Here is a 20995-nt window from a genome sequence, read left to right as displayed (position 1 = left end):
GATTGGAAGAATGAGTTGGACTCTCGCAGGAGACTCAAATCTTGGTATGGAATGTGGAAAAAGTCTTCTTGGTCTTGAAGTTTTGAGTTACTGAAAGAAGGGGCTTGAGGCTGCCATGGTGGTGGCGAAATAGGCCAAGCCTGCTTCCACCTCAGGGTCCTCTCCTGTGCTCTCTTCTCCACCTGGAACACTCTACCTCCACACACCTGCGTGGTATCTCCATACACCTCCCTCCACACCTACATGGCACCTCCACACACCTGCATGATACATCCACACACCTGCATGGCACCTCCACACTCCTGCTTCCCACACCTGCATGGCGCCCCACATACCTGCATGCCATCTTCACACACCTGCTTCCACACACCTACATGGCACCTCCACACACCTGCCTCCCCGCACCTGCATGGCACCTCCACACACCTGCATGGCTCACCCTCTTATGCTTCCTTTAGATATCTGCTCAAGTGGCACCTTATCAGGGGCCTCCCTGACCATCCTATGTACAATGACAACCTCTTCTCCATTCCCTGGCCCTGCCCCTCCCACCTCCATAGAGTTTATCAACCGGCACACACATGAATTGTCTGTCTCACCTCACTAGAATATAATCTCCCTAAGAGCAGGGACTTTGCTGTGCTCCCCTGTATGTCCCCAGCATCTAGAAGAATGCCTAAGGGTATAGTAGGTGCTCCAGAGCCATGTGTTGAATGAATACATGAACACATGTTGAGGGTGTCACTGAGATTTGAAAGCTGCTGCTGCCCCTGCAGGTGCTTCCATTGACACCTGCAGAAGAGCCAGATGCACCTGCCCTCTCTCTGTGGTGCACAGCAGAGAACTCTCCTTAGGCTTTTGGACATTGTTCTTTTCAGGGAATGTCGATGTCTGAATCCTTTTCCTATTTGAGGTGCTCCTAGGATATGAAATTGATGATATTTAGCCAGGGGATCAGGAACACCCAAACCCCTTCACAGAGCATCAAAATTTCCTCCTTCTAGAGGCTTCCTGAGAGTGTTATATGCACAAAGGAAGCACATGGGATAGATCTTTCATATTAGTTAGGGGTTTCTCACCAAATCCTAGTTTGAAAGAGCTGGGCTGGACCACATGAGCATGCAGTTAACTTGTGTGAAAGCTTCACTTTTTTTGTTCAATAACCATCTGAAGCTTCCATTGGGTAGGCAATGTTTTAGGTATGAGATATGCAGAGGTGCCAGGAGTGGTGGCTCACGCCTGTAATCCCAGCACTTTGAAGGGCTGAGGTAGGAGGATTGCTCGAGCCCAGGATTTCCAGACCGCCTTGGGCAGCATGATCAAACCCCATCTTTACAAAAAATGCAGAAATTAGCCAAATGTAGTGGCGCTGGCACCTGTAGTCTCAGCTGCTTGGGAGGCTGAGGTGGGAGAATCACTTGAGCCCAGAAGGTTGAGGCTGCAGTGAGCCAAGATCAAACCACTGCAATCTGGTCTGGGTGACAAAGCCAGACCCTGTCTCCCCGCCTCCCCACAAAACAAAAAAAAAAAAAAAAAAAAAGAGAGAAACAACTTTGAGACATGCAGAGGTTAGACACAGCTTGCAAAGTAGAGATGATATATTCCGGTGCATGTTGCTGGATTGTGACTGAGATAATTCATATGAAATGTAGTAACTTTTAGAGAGCCACACATGTATTAGCTGATTTTTTTTTTTTTTTTCAGAAGCAAGGTCGGGCTGTGTTGCCCAGGCTGGCACGCAGTGGCTATTCACAGGTGTGATCATAGTACACTACAGCCTGGAACTCTTGAACTCAAGTGATCCTTCTGCCTTAGCCTCCCAAGTAGCTGGGACTACAGATGTGCGCTACTGCTCTTGGCTTTCAGCTGCTACTTTATTGTAAGACCCAAGTTGACCAAACTCAAAATAGGCAAGTCCAGACTACTCTGGCTGTGTGCCAGGCACCTTAAGCTTAACCCTCCACATCTCCTCGGCCTTTTCAGGAGGTCCCCGCTGGGTGCAGTTTGAGACCTCACCATTGATTGTAAGTTTATTTTGCTGCACAGATGGAATTAAGGATAAGCCCTCAGCTATGTGCTCTCTGGGAAAGCCTCTAGTGTGTGTTGGTGTAAGACACCTGGTATCTTTAGACAGCATGAGTCCCTTGTGATTACTACAGGTTCTGCAAAGAGAACTATTACTCTTGGCAAGGACTTTGTTGACATTCCCTTTAGCAAACAGAGACTCGGTGATGTTCACAGCCACCAACTCTCAGGGAAGGCTGTTGTGGGCAGCAACACAGCTGGACGTTCCTTTGCTTACTGATGGGAGATTCATAAGGTCAGTGAAACTTGAGCAGAACTTTCAAAAGATGGAGAATCTCATCATTGTCATAATGTATATTTTACTCTTCCAAATGATTTTATTAAATATCTTATTATGAGGTTTATAATGCCAGAACTTGGGCCTCTTATTTCTAAGTCATGTGATCTTTTTGTTCAACCACATTGAGGTGATTTGGCAGGTGAGAAAATGTAGATAAATTGAAGAGCTTCTATCAATGGGAGTATGAGTGTGGAGACAGGATAATGAAAAGTTGTTTTTGAACATGCAGTCAAAACTGGAAACAGGAGAAAGTTGGTGGAGAATCACAATTACTTTGGAACAGGTTGCATTTATGTCTATGTGTGATGACGAAGTCTTTGAGATCCATGACCAGAAATTTGGGTAAAATGCATCCAGAAACTATAGACGTCTTGTCAGAATTGGGAAGGCAGGCAACATACGAGAAAGATATTTTGGTCATTCAATCTGAAGGGGCAGTGGTGAGACGGACAGGCCTGTGCAAAGTGGCAGTCCAAAAAGAGAGGGAAAGGCTCTGGACTGAGTTTTCAGTGATGGGAAGAAGACCACTAGTATATGGGAAACTAGCTGGGGGAGGTGATTGACAGGGTGTAAGGAATCTCAATGATGACACCAGCCAAAGGCTACTAGGGACAGCATTGTGCTTCAATGGAAAGGATATTTGGAAAAAAATAAAATCAGTTTCTGCCGAGTCTCCCCATTATGAACACTGGCCTACGGTTTCCTCATGGTGAGTGATCTCAACCCAAGAGAGCTCACAAGAAGATGTATTTAGGAGTGAGCATGAATGCAGGAGGAGAAACAGGTGTCACAGGTGCTTTGTCTAATCTGAGTGTGCTGAGAAGAAGGGACTGATGGCCAGAGTAAAAAGAAGCAGAGAAACCTATTTTTGATGTTTATATTTGGTGAGCGTTTCTTTTGCTGTTTAATCATGGTTTTGAAAGCCATAAAGAAGGAAAAGCATAGCAATGCTAATTGCAGTAGATTTAAAACACGTCTATGTGTTCTTTGACATTCCCCCCATCAAGGACCTAATTCCCTTTTCTTTGGTCCTAATTAATAGAATGTGTTAGAAATGTGTGACCTCAGAGGCTGGTCATAAATGGTGACACAGCATTCCCCTGGCTTTGTTTCCCAGGATACTTGCTCTTGGAGCCCAGCTGCCCTACTGGGAGGGTGCTGGGGACACCTGGAGAGCCATGTGCAACTGTCTGGCCAGCAATCCCAGCTTTGTTCCCAGCCAGCTGCCAGACCTGGGAGTAAGGAAGCCTTCCAGAAGACCCCAGCCTAGTCCCCATCTGACAGCGACCTCATGAGATATCCTGAGTGAGATCTGCCCAGTTGAGCCCAATAAACCCATGAAAACATCAGAGGTTTTCCTCCTTCTCTTCTTTCCTCTCTTCCTCCTCCTCATGAAAGTCGCTACAGTTTTATGCTACTCAGTTTGGGCTGATTTATTACACAGCAATAGAAAACTGAAACATCAGTCAATGGCAGGTTGTTAGAAATTATCAAAGGCAGTGGGCACGGTTTCTCATGCCTGTAATCCTAGCACTTTGGGAGATAGAAGTGGGCAGATTGCTTGAGGCTAGGAGTTCGAGACCAGCCTGGGCAACATGGTAAAACCTTGTCTCTATAAAAATTAGCTGGGCTTGGTGGCATGCATGGGTAGGCCCAGCTACTTAGGAGTCTGAGATAAGGGATCGATTGAGCCTGGGAAGTCAAGGCTGCAATGAGCCGTGATCGCACCACTGCACTCCAGCCTAGGCAACAGAGCAAGACCCTGTCTGAAAGAAAAAAGGAAAAGAAAAGTAAATAAAAGGGAAGAAAAAGAAGGAAGTTACCAAAGGCTCTGTACTATTTCCTCTTAATATTCTTTCTCATTCTCCTTTATTCTTCCTATCTCTGTAAGAAAGCACACTAATGATAACTCATATAGAGCTTGTACAGAAGAGAGTTTTGACCAAGTGTTGCCCCAGGTGGTCCTTGATCAAGGAACCCGGTAGGATGTGCTAGCAACTGTGACCAAGGCCAGACTGTGAAACTGCACATCCAAGAAGGTGATGCTTCAGACTCTCTGCGTGTTCTCAGAAGGGAAAGAGTGAGAAAGTTAATATGTAGGTGGGTGTTTTGTTTTGTTTCTTAAACTAATTGTGATTCATGTGCTCTTGGCACAGTTTGTCTCCATGACTTTCATTGGACTCAGGGTCGGGTTTCGGGGTATCACTTACCAGTGTGCAAACATTACGTTTCCGGGGGAGGAAAACTCTAGATTGCAAGGGTGGGAAGAAAAGTGAAAAATCCTGCCCGAGTGAGTAATAATAATTGCTAACCCCATGGACCTATTGTCACATTATTCTTTTACATAATGTATATTTTTCCGTGTGAGTAAGCTTCAAAGACTTTCAAAACCCTTTTTCTTACTTTAAATAGTGAATTTTATGGATCATTAAGTTGGTAATTATATAAAAGCCATAGCTATTTTGCATCTGGTATGGAACTCTTGGCAGTGCTCCCCTTGGGGATCTGCTCCACCTTTTGAGAACAGAACTCTTTGGGCTTCCTGAGAGTCTTGAGGAGCAGAGGAAGAAAGAGTCTTAGCACAGTCCTCCAGGAGAACAGATGGGGGAGGAAATGCGAGGCTATGAGCCTCCAGGAAAATTCTGGAAAATTCTGGAAAACTCAGGGAGGGACCTGAAAGGGGGCAGGACCTGGAGGGGCAGTGGATGGCACCCTACCAGCCTGCTTGGTGACAGGCATGGAATGGATTTGAGATGTACGATTTTGGAGCTCTTGTCAGTACTGAGTCTAAAATGAAACAGCCCCTACTCTCCTCCCTTCAACCATTCTCCATTTTTTCCGCAAGTTTAAACAAGGACTAAGTCACTGCAAGTGGAAAACAAGATGCCTCCAGTAGTCTCTCTTTATCCAAGCCTTCACATGCCGCCCTTTGAGTTACTTTCGGTCAATAGTGGTCCAAAAATATTCAATGGAATATTCCAGAAATAACACAATTCATAAGCTTTAAATTGCATGCTGCTCTGAGTAGCGTGATGAAATCTCATGCTGTCCTGCCCAGGATGTGAATCATCATCCATTTGTCCAGCGTCTCCATGTTGTCTTGTGCTTCTCGCCCACACGTCACTTAGCCGTCTGGGTTATCAGAGCACCTGTGGTGGTATCACAGTGCTGGTGCTCAAGTTGTCCTGATTTTTCCTAATGAAAGCACAACAATAGTGATGCTGACAATTCAGATATGTCAAAGAGAAGCTGTAAAGTCCTTCCTTTAAGTGAAAAGGTGAAAGTTCTCAAATTTATCACGTAACTTTCACCACAGTATGTTGTAATAGCTGTTCTATTTTATTTTTATTTATTGTTGTTCATCTTTGTGCCTAGTTTACACATTAAACTTTATCCTGGTTATGTATGTATAGGAAAAACATAAAATATATAGGGTCCAGTACTACCCATGGTTTCAGGCATCCAGTGGGGGTCTTGGAACATATCCTCAGTGGATAAGGGGTGACTACTGCAGTTCAGTTCCACATCTATGTATTGAGCACATATGAGGAGCCAGGCTACAGAGGAACAAAGATGAGCAATGCACACTTCCTGCCCTTAGATGGACCACAATGGTGATGTCCATATAATGTGCCAAGGAGCAAGTGGAGGGCTACCCAATGCTGGGGTTACAGAGGGCCAGTCTTACTGCTGGATCAATTGTAATGCTAGCTTGGAAACATTACGTGGTCCCTCTTTGTCTTTTTCACTCTCTTGGTTTTATAGTCCTGTCTCATTACTTATTGCTTTCAGGGTGATCTGCACCATTTCTTAGGCATGTGGTAGACTGGAATCATCCATGTAACTACATAAAAGATCATATTAACTAGCATTTACTGAGGGCTTTCCATATGAGGGCTTTTATCAATATTTTCTCATTCAATTCTCATGAAAACTGTAGTGAGAAGGTTCCATTATTATCCTTGCTTTATACATGTGGCCAGTGAGGCACAGAGAGGGTCATTAATATGCTCAAGGTTACCCACTGGCGCATCGTAGAGCCAGAGTTTGGAGCTCACATTCTGTACATCTGGCTCTAACACTGGTATATTTTCTAATCATGAGATTTAATTGCTCAAGAAATGAACTCTCTGCTGGACTGATTCATTCTGAGCAAGAATGCTGTGCTCTTGAATCCCCCGAAAGGTCAAGACCTTGGCATCTCCTGAGAGTTCAAGGTCTCAGAGGCCTCTCCAGAGAAAGAAGCTGGGTGTGGCCTTATGAACATGGGTCAGGGCCCTCACCTTTCTCAGAGCATGGGACAAGGGGCCACACTGTGCCCACCCTGAAGCTCTTTGGATTTTGGATCCGTAAATTTTCCTTTTTAGTGAACATCAGTATTTCATTTGTTCTGGCATGCCTGTTCTTACAGTGTAAAGCAAGCCAGAACTGTCTTCTTTCCATGAGAATCTGAGCTAGCTTTCTCCTAACCGGCCGCTGGACTTTAGAAAAAAATGTAAGACAGCTGAAATATGTAAGTTGGAAAACAAGGATTTCCAAATACCATGCCAGGATTTGCTAAGCATTCAGATATCCTGAGCCTTCAAAAAGAAAAAAGGTATTAGATGCCTATGGTATGTAAGGTTTCCACAGTTTTCTTCTAATTTATTCACACTGACATTCAAATTCATTTTCAAGGACTTTTCCATCTTCTGGTATTTATGTACGATTGCATAATGTTGATACATTTAGGATTGTACAATATTATAAAATATTAACCAAAGTTTTCTTTTCCCAGTATTTTTTTTCTTTTCTTTGCATTTTCCCAAGCTCACTACTTCTCAAACTAACTATGAATTGGAATCACCTGGAAAGTTTTTACAAATGAATCCTATCTGGGCCTCACCCTCAGATTGAGTAAATCAGTATATCTTTAGGCCTGGCCCAAATATGGGTATTTTTGAAAAGCACTCTAGAGGATTTTAATATGCAGCAAAATTTGAGAACCCCTGGAGTGACTAAACTTCTCATTTTCAGGGGGATTCTCATGCAAAGGATAAAAATTCAAGGAAAACAAAGAAATATATTCTTGGCATTTGAGTTTTTTCATTTTGTTTTGTTTTGAGATGGAGACTTGCTCTGCCACCTAGGCTGGAGTGCAGTTGCGTGATTTTCGGCTCACTGCAGCCTCTGCCTTCCGGGTTCCAGCGATTCTCCTGCCTCAGCCTTGTGGGTAGCTAGGATTACAGGCATACGCCACCACGCCTGGTTAATTTTTGTATTTTTAGTAGAGATGAGGTTTCACCATGTTGGCCAGGCTGATGTCAAACTCCTGACCTCAGATGATCCACCCACCTCGGCCTCCCAAAGTGCTGGGATTGCAGGCGTGAGCCACTGCGCCCGGCCGGCATTTGAGTTTTAACAGACTAGCAGGGGAGTAGAAAGGACACAAGACAGACAGAAGATATGGCAGAAATGAAAATGAGTAACAGCAAGGCTTTCTTCTCCCACATGAGGAAAAGGTGCCTTGCACTGCTAAGGCAGCCCAGAGGGGTGAAAGGAAGAACCAGAGGGAAAATGCCAGAGCTTAAGTATTTTGGGGTCTTGGAAGCTCTGTTAGATACAAGGCATAGACCATACACCCAAATGGGGGACCAGGAGGGGCACCGGCCGTCTGAACAGGTGCCTTCATCGACAGACATAGGGAACACCAGATGCCACCTCCCTCCTATGCCTCATCCCTGGGCACAATGCGGGTTTCCTAGAACTTAGATGACATTCTTGGAAAGAAAGGGAGAATATTGAATTTTGGCGGAGGAAAGGGAGGGCTCCGAATAGAAATCAGGTTGACTTATAGAAAATAAGATCTTACAGCCCCGATTCTGACATTTGTGCACACTGCATTTGGCACAAAGACTATAAAGGAAAACTCTCTTCCTTTGTCCCTAGTGATTCTGTTCAGTAGCAGCAGATTTGCTCTTGACCACCCTGTTTTTGAGTGTGGTATGTTCTTAATAGAGATTGAAAGAAACTGTTGCTTAACAGGTGTTGTTGAAGGTTGACACCAATCACCACTTTAATATTTGTGTACTCTACCAAACTGACCAAATTCCATTTGATGGCACTACCAAGTAATTCTGGGTTTAATATTCCATAATGTCATCCGTTACTATTATTATTTTTTTTTTTTTCTGAGACGGAGTCTCACTCTATCACCCAGGCTGGAGTGCATCAGCATGATCTCAGCTCACCGCAGCCTCTGCCTCCTGGGTTCAAGCGATTCTCCTGCCTCAGCCTCCCGAGTGGCTGGGATTACAGATGTGCACCACCACGCCTGGCTAATTTTTGTATTTTTAGTAGAGATGGGGTTTCACCATGTTGGCCAGGCTGGTCTCAAACTCCAGGCCTCAAGCAATCCAACTTCCTCAGCCTCCCAAAGTGTTGGGATTACAGATATGAGCCACCACGCCCAGCCACTGTCATCCATTATTAGAAGCAATTTAATACATTAAGAAGTCTAAAAATGAATTTCGTTTATGTATTAAATAAGTAGTATATTGGCATTGTCTTAATCCAAGAGACGGAGAGAAAAAATAAAAGGTATGTAGTAAAAATCTTCTTCATTCAATCTGGTTCTCCAGCTACCCAGCTCCCTTCGGAATCAACCAATGTTACCAGTTTCTTATGTGTCCTTCAGAGACAATCAATGCTCATCAACGTAGATGTATAAACATTCTCTGATTTACTTTTCTTTTCCCTCAAATGGCAACTAATATAAATTGATCTAGATCTTGATTTCTATATCAAGGCATGGTGGAGTCCTCCATTCTTTTTTATGGCTGCATGGTATATCATTGAATGCCTACCTCAGGATTTATTTAACCAGTCCTTATTGACAGTTTTAGATTGCTGCCATTCATTAAGCATTTTAAAAAAATAATTGGAGATGTAGGATTCTCTGATGAACTTCAACTCCCCCTCCTTCTCTAGAATTACCAGTTTGATAATGATAGAAATGTATGAATCTCAATTGCTATTATTTTGTCAGCATTTCAGCTCATTTAGAAAGGATTTTAATTTTATACATTAAAAGATACTTTATCATGAAATCATTACATTTAGACTCTTAAGCAGTTTTATGGGCTTTTTATTTTCCTTTTTTCATAACTACATAACATTTTTATATTCCCAACCCATTTTTGCTGGTCTTGGATAATGTCTGTTTTAGTGCAATTGATAATACTTCAATATGCTATCATGCCGTTCTATGACTTCAAAGTATAAATAAAGAACTTAGAAATATCATTAACAATTAAGTCGTTTTCTATTTGAGAATTTTTCTTTTGGTTAGAATCACTTGCTTCAACTGCTCAAGAAGCCTGGCTATGATGGTTAATACTGAGTGTCAACTTGATTGGATTGAAAGATACAAAGTATTGATCCTGGGTGTGTGTGAGGGTGTTGCCAAAGGAGTTTAACATTTGAGTCAGTGGACTGGGGAAGGCAGGCCCACCCTTAATCTGGGTCGGCACAATCTAATCAGCTGCCAGAGCAGCTAGACTATAAGCAGGCAGAAAAATGTGAAAGAGAGACTGGCCTAGCCTCCCAGCCTACATCTTTCTCTTGTGCTGGATGCTTCCTGCCCTTGAACATCAGACTCCAGGTTCTTTAGTTTTGGAACTTGGGCTGGCTTTCCTTACTCCTCAGCCTGCAGATGGCCTATTGTGGGACCTTGAGATCGTGTGAGTTAACACTTAATAAACTCCCCTTTATATATATTTGGGTTCCATTAGTTCTGTCCCTCTAGAGAACACTAATACACTGGTTAAGAACAACACCCTATCTTGCAGAACAAACACATTATATTTACTATTATTTATGATTTTTCATAAATAAATCCAACTTAGCCTCATCAGGTTGATTTTTAAAATGATTTAAGCTATTTTTAGGTAAAATTGATGATACCCTCTGAAATGTAAGTCCTTTTCTTTGGCTGTCAGGCTGTGTTTTAAGATTCAAGTTATTAAACAGATTTAGAATTACAGAATGTTATTATTGAAACGGACATGAAGGTTTCATGATCTGGCCACTCATGACACAACACACGACTGCTGTCCTCTGACCAGCAGTCGTCCTTAGTTGGCAATCTTCTGGAGAAAGGAAATTGCCACTCTGCTAGGGAGATCATTCTGTTTTTAAAAGATTTTCCAAAATTTTATACTTAAATATAATGATCTCCTTTTAATCAAAAGAAAACATATTATACTAGCGCTCCTGGTGACAGCAGATTAAGCTAAAGACAAATGATGGGTACATGAGTCTAAAAATCAACAGAAATCTGAAAAGTCATGAAGAGAAGTTTTCAAGAGATGCTAATTTCCCTCAAACTTCATGTCAAAATATCAGAAAAGCATATTGTTAATATTTTCTTTTCCTTGCCTGCTCCTTGAAATTCACCCAAATGATCTTTTGAATGCTAGGGAGGTTCACTAATGTTTGAAAGCATCATCTTATTCTGAAGATAGTGACTCCATGTTGTGTTACTGTCCTTATAGCCTACAATGCTATAAGTTAGCTCAAGGTAATGGTCACAGAGCTGGATGATGTCTAGGCAACGTTTAAACACAGCATTGCTACAATTGATAAAACGCTCAAAACTCTTACCTTCTTCCAAAGGTAATATGGTCATCGTAATTCTAGTGATGCTGCACTTACACGTGATGCTCCATTGTTTTTGAGTGTCAGCAATCCATCTTCTGTCCCTCCAAAATTGCACCCCAATTTCCCTTAGGAAAACAAAACTTTTACTGGGGATAATGTTGATGGGACTGGTGTCCAAGGCATTTCCCACTTACCTACCATGAAGTAAGCATGTGACCCAAGTTCAGTCACAGTCTCCCTGTGGAAGTTGAGTGTTAGGCCGAGATTAAAAACAACTAGTGCTCATTCATTCAAGGGTATTACCCCAGAGAGACTAGCATTTAGCTCTTACTCCCTCATAAGATCTGTTTCTGGAGACTTGCTTCCCATTCTATGAGCCAATAAAATCTATTTTTACTTAAATTAGTTTGATCTGGTTTTGGTTGCTTGCAATCCAAGAACCCTCACATTTACAATCATGAAGACAGGATGTTGCATGCGAATCATTTAGAGGCCCTCAGATGGTAGCTATACCAGGAATTCTATTTATTTTGTGAAGATTTTTAACTCCAACCAAAATGAAGTATTGTTGGAAGGTTAATTATGGAACTTTGCACAGCAAATTGAGTTGGGAAAAAAACCTATTAATAAGCAGCTCAAAATTGCCAAGCTTACACAAATATTTTGACAGATCTATCCTTTCTGGATAGTTTAGACTCTCCTTGGGATGAGTTATCCAAGCTGTTGGTACTGCTGTTGTAGCTGGGAGATCAGGAGTGGTGTCTGGGCTCTCCGGCAGATTTCGCAGTGATGGGGAAGAGCTGTCCACACAGCTTTGTCTATTTTCTTTAATCTGGATCATCTGTGCTCCTAGAACCCATCTCTAGATTTCATTCCAGACTTCAGAAACCTTTTTCAATAACTCTCTTTGTCATCTTTATCAGGCTCCACAGATAAGCTCAGTTGGTCTGTGGAGGCAGTGTGAATGTCCATTTGCAATTTTAATGTCTGAAAATAATATTTTTTGCAATAAATGAGGAGACTGACCTTACATTACTCTATCTCTAAAATCCGATTTATTTTTTAAGCATAGTAAAAATCCCAGTTTTGGGAGTGGGGGTGACAGGGGCTAACTCTGTTGCTGAGGCTGCAGTACAATGGCATGATTAGAACTCACTGCAACCTTGAACTCCTAGGCTTAAGTGGTCCTCCTTCCTCAGCCTCCCAAGTAGCTGGGACTACAGGTGTGTACCACCATGCTCAGATAATTTCTTTCATCAGACGTGGTCTCTCTGTGTTGCCTGGGCTAGTCATGAATTCCTGGGCTCAAGCAATCCTCCTGCCTCAGCATTCCATAAGGTTGGGATTATAAGTGTGAGCCGCTGTGCCCAGCCCCAAATGTTTTTGTGATGTTTCTCTAGTTGACCACATCTGGAAAGAATCCATCCTACTCTAACACCCCATGATGGGTATTTTTCCATGCCAGGCTTGTTTACATTGATCCTGCACTGCTTTGTAATCCGGCCCTTATTTACAAACCCTATGTCCTCACATTGTTCCCTAGCTGGTTGAGGGCATGGATTTGTTTTATGAAGCTTGCATCTCCTATGATGGTGGGCGTGAATGAATGACATCTTTCTGTACCTCCCCCCTCACTTAATTCAAAAGTGTTGATGAATCCTATTACTAATTAGATGGCAGTCTGGGCAGTAAGGTTTAGTGCCAACAACAACAGCAGTAGAGGAAGCAGTGTTCTGGCAGCATGACAGAATCAGGATGTCTCTGCTGCCTGCAGACATGTCTCAAAATATGAATTTAAAATCATTGAAATGTGAAGACCTTGGGCACTCTTCACTTCTCTGAAGCTCTTATCTTTCCCTATTGTCCTCTCCACTCACCCCCCCAACCACATTTACCCATTAGTGTTTCTTGGAAGACTGTGAAGCCACTTGAGTTTGGACCCCATCGATGTTTCTGACCTTGGTGCTGTATCTCCACATACTCTGCCTACCTGCATATCTATCTTCAGCTCTCTGTATTTCTCGTGTGTGTGTGTGTGTGTAAAACTCCTCAATGGGAGTGATGCTTAACTACACACCAAAACAAAGCAAGGCCTTCCCTAAATATCACCAGCTGTTGATCTTGAACCTGAGGTTGTCACGAAAGCAAGCCCGTACTCTGGAGCAATGTCGGGCTTTCATGCTTCAGCCTCGGGATTGAGAGCTCCTCTAGGAACTTTACAGACATTTGCTCCCTCAATGATGCTCTAGTTTCCGAGGAAAGCAAATAACTTAAATAAAAAGTGTATTTGCAGAAGTACTTGTGGGATGAGCCAGGTGTCCAACAAAAGTGGAGAAAGGTGCTAAGCTCTGGAAATTTTGTGGCCACTGAAGTAGACATGCAGATGTGAGGCCAACTGACAAGCACAGCTTTTGAAACTGCTTTTGCAAATTTATGACTGAGACAGTGAAGGAGATCTAACTTAACTGACTTCATCTTGCTTCTAACCTCCAAGCTGTCCTTGTTCATTCCTGGGCATAGGCTGAACTCACTTTGGGAGAAACTTAGTTTATAGTTTGAACAAAGACGGTAACAGCCCTTTCCCAAAGCAGACCGCCTTCTTGCTGCGGAGCTAGACTGCCTTTGTAGGACTAACATTAGCCATAAGATTAGAAATTATGGTTTAGGAGTCATGCAGCTGGAGGCTACAAGATTCTGACACTCCCTAAACTGCTCCTAAAATCAGTGCTTGAGATATTTTGCAGACCCTGCACTTATGGATCAGCTGGCACCACCCAGATCAATAAACTGGCTCATCTGACCTTGTGGTCCCCAACCAGGAACTGACTTGATGCGAGAAGACAGTTCTGACTCCCTATGATTTCATCTCTGACCAATCAGCACTCCCAGCTCACTGGCTTCCCGCCACCCACCAAGTTATCCTTAAAGACTCTGCTCCCCGAAAGCTCGGGGAGACTGATTTGAGTAATAATCGAACTCTAGTCTCCCGCACAGCCGACTCTGCATGAATTACTCTTTCTCTATTGCAGTTCCTCTGTCTTGATGACTCAGCTCTGTCTAGGCAGCATGCAAGGTGAACCCCTTGGGTGGTTACACTTTTAGGAGAGCTTTGAATTACAACCAGAGCTGTGTTCACCCAGGGATGAGCAGGCTGGGACATTCAGAGGCTCCTTGTGGCCTGAATTCCTTCCTTGGGTAGAGCTTGTCCTAAGATACCACGTTTGTATCTCAAGTAGACCCTGAGGCTCAGATGAGTTCTAAGACAAGGTAAAAAGAGTCCAGGGAAAACATGAAGAGCCAGCAAAGATGGCAGATGGCTATGAAAAACAGTAGCAGACATCCTCAGACAATTGCTCAGTGCCTCGGAATGATTTTCAGAGATGTAAAAATAGACACAGAGACAAAGTAGAGAAGGAAACGAGAAGAACCCAGAAAATAAGATGCCACGTTATTTATTTATTTATTTATTTATTTATTTATTTATTTATTTGTTTGTTTTTGAGGTGGAGTCTTACTTTGTTGCCCAGGCTGTAATGCAGAGATGCGATCTCAGCTCACTGCAGCCTCTACCTCCCAGGTTCCAGAGATTCTCCTGCCTCAGCCACCTGAGTAGCTGGGACTACAGGTGTGCGCCACCATGCCTGGCTAATTTTTGTGTTTTTATTTATTTATTTATTTTGAGATGGAGTCTCGCTCTGTCACCTAGGCTAGAGTGCAGTGGGACAGTGTCGGCTCACTGCAACCTCCGTCTCCCGGGTTCCAGCAATTTTCCTGCCTCAGCCTCCCAAGCAGCTAGGACTATAGGGTTGTGCCACCGCACCTGACTAATTTTTGCATTTTTAGTAGAGACAGGGTCTCACCATGTTGGCTAGGCTGGTCTCGAACTCCTGGCCTCAGATAATCAGCCCACCTCGGCCTCCCAAAGTGCTGGAATTACAGGCGTGAGTCACCGCACCCGGCCTAATTTTTGTGTTTTTAATAGAGACAGGTTTCACCATGATGGCCAGGCTGATCTTGAACTCTTGGCCTCAAGTGATCTGCCCACCTCAGCCTCCCAAAGTGTTGGGATTACAGGCATCAGCCACCATGCCTGGCCAATGCCATGTTCTCATAACATGTATCATATATGTGTGTGTTGGCTGTTGGTAAAGGAAAGCCTTTCCTGATTGTTAAAGTCAAATACTATGTTATGTGTATTTATTTGTTAATATTTTATATTTACATATCATCTCACCCGCTGTATTTTTTCACTCGCTGCCCTCTCGAAAACCACCTGCGAAACACAGGTGTGGCAGTAATTATAATCTTTCACGGAAGGGTACCCCGGCTCTAGATTCCCTTGCAGTTGTTCAAGGCAGAGCAGGTACTCAGCTCAGGCTTTCAGTTCTTATCTTGGAAATAGTGGTAGTGCATTTTCAAAGTGGAGGCTAACACCTGAATGACAGGCTCATTATTCATGTTTGGTTTTATTTCTCTGTATTTCCAGCTATAGGGATCCAGTGGAGGAGGCTCTGTCTCTGGGGAATGCACTCAGTGGGCTGGGTCCCCGCCCTGCCTGGAGGTTACAGCCCTTGTGTCACTCCCTGATTTCATTAACGATGCTTGAGGGGACTGCACCATTTGCACGTACAGGGAGCAAGAGCAGGTCACGCAGTTATATTTTATCCAGTGTTGCCTTTCTCTAAGGGCGATGTTATCTATTAACCACTTTCTCTCTGCCCGCATCCCTTCTAGGTATTGTGAAAAGTAAAGATGTAAAATTTAAAACAATTTAAAGCTACAGTAAACAAAACATTTTCTCTGTGGGAGGTGGAGTTGGAAGGAATGAGAGGGAATCCACGTAGGGAATCTCCTAATTCTGTTAGTGTGTGGACACCAATAGGAGAGTTCTAATTTTATGTGCTCGTAAAATTCTCCTGCCAGGAATATTCTGGAATGTGAAAAGCCATCAATGTCTTTTGCCTGGGCTGCTACAGTAACCTTTTTTTTTTTTTTTTTGAAACAAGGTCTGGATTTGTTGCCCAGGTCAGAGTGCAGTGGCATGATCTCAGCTCACTTCAACCCCTGCCTTCCGGGCTCAAGCGATTCTCCCACCTCAGTCTCCCTGGGATTACAGGCACACGCCACCAAGCCTTGCTAATTTTTGTATTTTTAGTAGAGCTGGGTTTTTGCCATGTTGCCCAGGCTTACCTTGAAACTCCTGGGCTTAAGTGATCTCCCTGCCTCAGCCTCCCAAAGGGCTGGGATTATAGGCATGGGCCACCCACCCTGCCCTGCAGTAACTTTTTAATTGATTTTCTTACTTTCTGTCACTCCCTATGTGACACTGAACGCCAGGCTTTCAAAAGTTCAGGGGGGCACTTTCCAGCACCTCATTCTTCCTAGGATGAAGAAGCCCCAGGCCTCAAAATCCTGTGAGGCCTGGGGCCCCCCAGAGCCCACCCCGTTCCCAGCTCTTTGCCAGCCACTCCCTGCCACCTGAAGGTTTCCATTCTGCAGGACACTCTAGGCCTTTTCACACCCTGGAGGCTTTGACCACGTAGCTTTCTCTCCCTTCCTTGCTCTCCTAACTCTCATCTTCCAAATACTTGGTACATTTCATTCTTTTAAAAACTGTACTCGCTGGCACTGTGGCTCATGCCTGTAATCCCAGCACTCTGGGAGGCCGAGATGGTGGATCTCCTGAGGTGAGGAGTTCGAGACCAGCCTGGCCAATGCAGTGAAACCCCATATCTACTAAAAATACAAAATTACCAAGGCGTGGTGACGGGCACCTGTAATCCTAGCTATTTGGGAGGCTGAGGCAGGAGAACCCCTTGAATCTGGGAGGCGGAGGTTGCAGTGAGCTGAGATTGCGCCATTGCACTGCAGCCTAGGCAACAGGAGCGAAACTCCTTCTGAAAAAAAAAAAAAGTGTATTCGACTGTCCCCTTTCCAGAAACTTCTCTGTCCCTTCTTTCTTCCAATAACTGATTCTTCCCTCGTCTGTTCCCCCATAAACCTTCCGGTGCCACTTTTGGAGATGTCCTCTTTTATCAGAGCTAGTTGTTTATGACTCTTTTGGATGGTGGGGTATGCTTGTGTATGCGTGCATGTAAGTGTGAAAAAGATTGCACTCTTACGGATTTTTTTTTTTTTTTGTGGGCAACAAAAGGGAAGTTTTGTTTTGTTTTGTTTTGTTTTGTTTTCAGCATTCGATGAGCACCAGAAATTATGCAGGGTATCAACGTAGTAAAGTGCAGCGCCTAAACGCTGAAAATCCAACATCAGTAAAGACTGGAATTTCCAAGGCCGCTCTTTTAAGCCGTGTCTCACTACCATGGTCTTGAAAGTGTGGCAGGGCATTTCTTCATCCAAAATTATAAACGCGTTACAAGTTTTTAAGCATCAATGGACCAAACAGAGAAGTTGAAGGAATGTGTCTAACTCAGGGAGGTATCGTTGAACTGGATTCTTTGTCGTTTGAATGTAGAGGTAAAATGTAAGTTTTTTAAGTTGGTCACATTAGTTAACCAAAAAAAAGAGGAAAAGACTCTTTCAGAGTAGTTTACTCCTTATATGGGGAAAATAATCAGACTGGTACTATGAACAAAACAATGCTTCAGAATTTGAAACACATGCTTAATATGATTAAAGGGAAAACATTTTAGAGCATATTTGTGAATTCCGAAGTGTATCAGTATGTCTTAAACTTTATACTTGTTGCTAATAGATTATAGTCATTCAGAATTTCAAAAATAAAAAAACATGTTTGGCTGGGCGTGGTGGCTCACACCTGTAATCCCAGCACTTTGGGAGGCTGAGGTGGGCAGATCACGAGGTCAAGAGATCAAGACCATCATGGCCAACTTGGTGAAACCTAGTCTCTACTGAAAATACAAAAATCAGCCAGATGTGGTGGTGGGCGCCTGTAATCCCAGCTACTCAGGAGGCTGAGGCAGGAGAATCGCTGGAACCCAGGAGGCGGAGGTTGCAGTGAGCTGAGATCGTGCCTCTGCATTCCAGCCTGGTGACAGAGCGAGACTCTGTCTGAAAAAAAAAAAGAAAAAAATGTTTGATTTACTTGGCAACTGAGACTCTATGTTCTAGAAAATATTAAAAAGAAGATTGAGAGATTTTACTTCTGGTCAAGATGAAATAACAGGAACTAGACTTACCCTACTGCTTGAAATAACAAAAACATCAGACGAAAATATGTTTTTTAAAAAGGGCACTCAATATATAGGGTATCAATCAGGCCATGAAAGATAATGATCCTGGAAATGGGAGACAAATGAAGAGTACCCTACAGTTGCCCCAACTTATTGTGTGGAAAAAGTTTCTACTCTGCGGCATAGGAAGAGGAAACCCAGGCAGAATCTAGTGGTCTTGTGTTGAGAAGACTTAGCTGCAAGCCTGGGGAAGCCAGGGTTGTTAGATTTCACAGGGCAGAGTACCAGAGAGGAAAGAGCTATGTAGGGAAAAATCTGCAAATTTGTAGTATTCAGTTTAGTACTAATCAGTGCATGCATTTGAGGAAACTGGCTAGGGAAAGAGCTACCTAGAAGGATTAGAGGAAATAATACTCAGAATTCACACAGAATTAAAACTGCCTGTTCCCAACAGCTACTGTAGACAACCATCTAATGCATTTGAAAGTATAAATACAAATAAGTTAAAAGTCAAAATGAAAAAAATGCAATGCTAATGCTAGTTAAAACAAACAAACAAACAAACAAACAAACTGGTAGTAACTAAATTAATATCAAAGTATATTATAAAGTAAAGAATATTCCCATTGATACTAAGATAAACATGGTTATTTCATAATGGTAAAGGTGTCAGTTCATCAAGAGGACAACCAGCTCTAAACATTTAGGCCCCAAAGACTAAAGCTTTAAATACCTAAAGCAAAATCTGATATAACTGTAAAGATAAAGAAAAATCCACAATCTCTCTCTTAATAATTGGTAGCACAGACAGAAAATTAGTAAGGTTATAGAACACTTGAACAATACTATTACCCAACTTTTTCTCATTGACACCTTATCATATCAGTAGTTGCTGCCTTCACCCAATGACAGAACACATTTTTTTTTTCAAGTGTAGACAGAACACTCACCAAGCTAGACTATATTCTGAACCATAAAACAAGTCTCAAAAAATTTGAAGGATTCATATCATACAAAATACGTTCTCTTACTAAAATGAAATTAAATTAGAAAGCAAACCCAGAAAGAAGATATTAGAATACTAATTGTCCCAACTAGTTCCAAGTATTTGGAAAGTAAACAATACATTTCTAAACAATCCATTAAAGAAGATATCAAAAGGGGAATTGAAAAGTATTTTGACCTGAATGAAGATAAAAACAAAACTTCAAAATTTATGGAACACGGCTAAAGCAGTACTTAGAGGGAAAATTATAGCACACCATAATTACATTAGAAAAAAAGGTCTCGCCGGGCGCAGTGGCTCACGCCTGTAATACTAGCATTTTGGGAGGCCCAGGTGGGCGGATCACAAGGTCAGGAGATCGAGACCATCCTGACTAACACTGTGAAACCCCGTCTCTACTAAAAACACAAAAAATTAGCTGGGCATGGTGGCGGGCACCTGTAGTCCCAGCTATTTGGGAGGCTGAGGCAGGAGAATGGCGTGAACCCAGGAGGCAGAGCTTGCAGTGAGCGGAGATCGCGCCACTGCACTCCAGCCTGGGTGACAGAGCAACACTGTGTCTCAAAAAAGAAAAAAAGGTCTCAAATCAATGACCTCAGATTCCATCTTTAGAATCTAGAAAAAAAGAAGAGCAAGTTAAATTCAATTATATAGAAAAAAATAAGATCAGACTATAAATCATTGAAATAGAAAGTCAAAAAATTAAAGAAAATCAATAAACCCCAAAGCTGGCTCTTTGAGGAGATATTGATAAATCTCTAACCAGAATAATTAGAAAACAAACCAATAAAGGAGAGAGAGAGGACACAAATTACCAACACTAGAATTTTAAAGAATTTATTGGTATTAAAAGCCTAATAGGTGTCGGGCGCGGTGGCTCAAGCCTGTAATCCCAGCACTTTGGGAGGCCGAGACGGGCGGATCACGAGGTCAGGAGTTCGAGACCATCCTGGCTAACACGGTGAAACCCCGTCTCTACTAAAAAATACAAAAAAAAGCTAGCCGGGCGAGGTGGCTGGTGCCTGTAGTCCCAGCTACTTGGGAGGCTGAGGCAGGAGAATGGCGTAAACCCGGGAGGCGGAGCTTGCAGTGAGCTGAGATCCGGCCACTGCACTCCAGCCTGGGCGACAGCCAGACTCCCTCTCAAAAAAAAAAAAAAAAAAAAAAAAAAGCCTAATAGGGTAATAGCATTAACAGTTTTATGTCAAGAATATTTGACAACTTAGATGAAAGGGACAGGTTTATTGAAAGACACATTCTTACATAGCTTAATCAAAAAGAAATAGATTATCTTGAATAGACCTCTGTTTGTTAAAGTAATTAAATATTTAGTTAAAAAATCTTCCCATGAAGGGAACTCCAAGCCGAAGTCTTCACTTGTAAATTCTACCAATCATTTAAGAAATAAATATCAGCTCTAAACAAACTCTTACATAAAATTAAAAAGAGGAGACTACTTCCCAACTAATTCTATAAGGCTAGCATTCATCTGATACCAAAAACCAAACACAGAAATTTCAAGAAAGAAAACTACAAACCAAAACAGTTTTCCACAAAATTTTAACAGATCAATTCCAACAGTACATAAAAGGATAATACAGGTTAATAAAACTTTTTTTAAATGTATTTTTAATTTTTGTTGGTACATAGTAGGTATATATACTTATGAGGTACAAGAAATATTTTGATACAGGCATACAGTGTGTAATAATCACGTCAAGGTAAATGAAGTATCCTTCATCTCAAGCAGTTATTCTTTGTTTGTTTGTGTTACAAACAGTCCAATTATACTCTTGGTTCTTTAAAAATGTATGACAAATTATCATTGACTGT

This window comes from Rhinopithecus bieti, unplaced genomic scaffold, assembly GCF_001698545.2.
Source record: "Rhinopithecus bieti isolate Rb0 unplaced genomic scaffold, ASM169854v2 scaffold_57045, whole genome shotgun sequence".
In the NCBI taxonomy this organism is placed as follows: Eukaryota; Metazoa; Chordata; class Mammalia; order Primates; family Cercopithecidae; genus Rhinopithecus; species Rhinopithecus bieti.
This window is presented reverse-complemented; position numbering follows the sequence as displayed.